Consider the following 3,878-nt stretch of genomic DNA (forward strand, 5'->3'; position numbering starts at 1 on the left):
TCCAGAGAGGAATATGCACACCACAATAAAACTGAGAAAACAGCCTGCATGACTCGGAAAAAAAGCCCTATTTAGACTTTCCAGTGTAGTGCTGTAGCAAGGCCACTGTCTAATAGTTGAAACAAGTATCAAATAAAAGATATATACATGAGTGTGTGTGTGTATGTGTGTGTGTGTGTGTGTGCGTATGGGTTTGTGTGTGAATTAGAAATTCTCCAGAGGTTCCAACAACCAGAGGCATTATTTGATTTTCTACCTAAAGAATTTCTAACGGGCGATATTGTAGTACTTGTTTCTCCGAGAAGTACAACTTTGTATCTCCTATTTGCAAATAAAGCACGTGTAATGGTAAATAAATATTACCAAAAATTTCCCCAGTCTCCTCTTTTGCTATATATATAAACAATTACATTTTAATAATGATATTAAACATTTGTCAATTAACATTCTGTTATGTCGCACGTTCGGATGCCTTCTACTAAACTCTGCTCTCCTCTACTCTCTACTGCTCCGACTGCTACTCGACTCTGACAACGTCTAGACTTCTCCCTGTGTATCTACGTATTGGGCTAGCCTACTACATCGTCTGGGGGCGTCCACACAACACATTCAGTCATAAAGGAGAACATCAACTCATCGAGGAACATCGAACTATGTGATTAAAAAGTCGACAATTACTTCCAATTCTCAACCTTTTGTATAACACATCGAAAATATATAAATATGTGTGTATGTGTATATGTGTGTCTGTATGTATATATATATATACACAAACACACAAAGCGCACACATATATATATTCCTCACATATATATATACGTGTGTGTGTACGTATATATTGTAAGAATATATATGTACCCAAACCGTGTAGTAGACAAGAAAACGTTTTAACACACAGCCACATAGCTTCATAACTTTATATATTTGAGAATATAGAAACGTTACACAGATATACAAGCGCCAAAAGATTAGAACTGCAATTTGAATAAGCTACATTTTTAAAAATTCATTCTATTACACATCCCTTCTGGAAGTTGATTAATATAATAACTATTAAATTGCGATAATTTATAGGCATAGACAATTTCCTTTTACAGTGTTTGAACCTCATTATTGATTATAGCCCTATTTATTAGCAATCCAATTAAGTAAACATATTTATCTCTTTCAAATGAACTTTTAGCTTACGCAGCAAGGTGCCTGTTTCAATTGTAATTTGTCACCTGCCTCACTGCTTCTTATCTGCTGTCTTTCAGCGATATAGTTATGTATCATATAACGATTAACCCTAATTTAAAGAACACAATGCTGTATTTGTGAACGAAGATTCTTAGCAAGCCATAGATTTGTTGTACCAGTCTTCCCCTGCAACCATATTAACACACACAGACACGCACACTCGCATATCTGTGTCTCTGTATATATATATAATATATATATATATATATATATATATATATATATATATACACCAAAGGAAAATTGTTGTTATAGTAAGCAGACACTATTATAGTAAAACTGTATGAGTATCCACTTGCTGCAAAAGGCGTCCCGCAAATGTTTTGTTGCATTCACTTCATGAACGGAGGTTTAATGCGCTTTTGTATAACATTAACCCTCTGCTTATGACGTCATATCTGATCTTGCATGTATATATATATATATATATATATATATATATATATATATATATATATAATTCTCTGTCTGTGTGTCTTCCCTCACTGCACGCTCAAACCCCTGGATCAATCTGTACCATACTTGGGACACATGAATAATTTGAACTTCCTGTCTTTGGTACCTCAACCAGCTATTGGCATAAACACGTAAGTATACAACATTACAGTTGTGACGATTTCTGATAAAAAAAAAAAAGAATTTCTAAAGGTAGTTTCATGTCAGAAAAAAAAGTTCATACGAAGATAGACACCTTTTTCTCCATTAATTGAGTAGGGTACTGTATATTGTACATTGATTTTCCAATACATATTTCGGACATTTTTGGAACAAGTCGCCTTAATAAGACTTGATATTTCACATTTAATTATAGAAGTGTAATTTGTTACATAATCGCTCTAATAAACATGATATTGAAGGGAATAATTCCGTTTCAACTTCTTTCATTATATATATGTGTGTGTGTGAAACTTTTTTGGAGAAGGGGGCTAGTCGATTATATCGACCGCAGTGTGTAACTGGACGTTAATTTATCGACCCCGAAACGATGAAAGGCAAAGTTGAGCTCGGCAGAATTTGAACTCAGAACGCAGCGGTAGACGAAATACCGCTAATCATTTCACCCAGTGTGCAAACGATTCTGCCAGCTCACCGCCTTACACATTTATATATAAATACATACATACGTTCGTACGTACGTATATGTATTCATACAAACATGCAATATATATACATATATATACATATATATATATATATATATATATATATGTGTGTGTGTGTGTGTGTGTGTACATACATATATACATATATAGGTGTATACATACATAAGTACATAAATACAGAGAGAGAGAGGGGGGTGAGGAAGGAGAGTGAAAATGAGAGCTTCATAGAAAAAGAAAAAAAAAACAAATTGAAGACTTGTAAAAGTTTTGTTTCGAAGAATGCTAAATGTTGTGGCAATTTCATCATTTGGTCTTTACAAATTTGTAAAGAAAATATTATTTATGTTAATTCACGTCCGAATTTGAAATAAATGCTTCTGGCATATTTATCACTCCGCTGTCATTGTTGTTTAAAAACATTGTTTAATCAACGTCTCAGCAAACTTCATTTTATTAAATAATGTTGGCTATAATTAGTACTATTCTATTAATAAGCCGTAAGTAAAGATTTTTGTTCCACCATATTCTTCAATTTCGTTTTGTCTCAATATTCTATCACAGATCTTCAATGGAGTTTTCCTTCTGGAGATTGTCAAGTTAATGATCATATTTCTCATTTAAAATAAGGATTCTACAGAGAAGAAGATTACTTTTTGTTTTTGCATTATTCTGCTTCTGCAACTATCACAGAAAAGATGACTTCTCATTCACAAGATGAAATAAATAAAAGATAATTGAAAAAAATACATCGTTTCAATGAAGCTAAGATTGTTCATAATTTCCCACATATTATCACAAATATGACAGAAGGAGAAGGGGCCATAACGTAACGCTTGTTATGATATATCATATTTATATATGATTTTGTTGTTTATAAATTGACTTCAGTGGATTGCTTACCGAGTGTATTAAAAAAAACTACAATTACAGTTATTTTCCTTTTATGATAAACACGTGTGTATATATATGTAGCTAGAGAGAGAGAAAGCTAGAGAAAGGAAGGAAAAGATATGTATACATGTATATCTATACATGCGTGTAATACACACACACAAGCAAACATTTATACACGAACATAAATATAGACAAATGTAAACACACACAGCATATACACTCACATATATACATGTTTTTTTGTATAAGCGGAAGGATGTGTGCTTAATGATGTATGCATATGTACCATATGAGAGGTGTTAACACACGTACATAAATAACAGTCACCGCTACAGAGATATAAACAAATATGTACATGAAAATATGATATATAGAGACAGACAGTGAGAGAGGGGAGAGAAATATACAAATATATACATACATATATGTGTAATATACGCACAGACACACACACACACATACACTCATATATATGTATGTGTGTGTGCGTGTGCATGGAAGTAAGTATGTATGTGTAAAATATATATATATGATAAAAACATTGTTTCCACAGTCAAAATTCTTTAACGAACAATAAATCTCTTGATATTATAACTGTCATTCTTACATAGATGAATAACAAGACGTTTGACGGATGTGTTT

The sequence above is a fragment of the Octopus sinensis genome, linkage group LG12, assembly GCF_006345805.1.
Source record: "Octopus sinensis linkage group LG12, ASM634580v1, whole genome shotgun sequence".
Classification (NCBI taxonomy): Eukaryota; Metazoa; Mollusca; class Cephalopoda; order Octopoda; family Octopodidae; genus Octopus; species Octopus sinensis.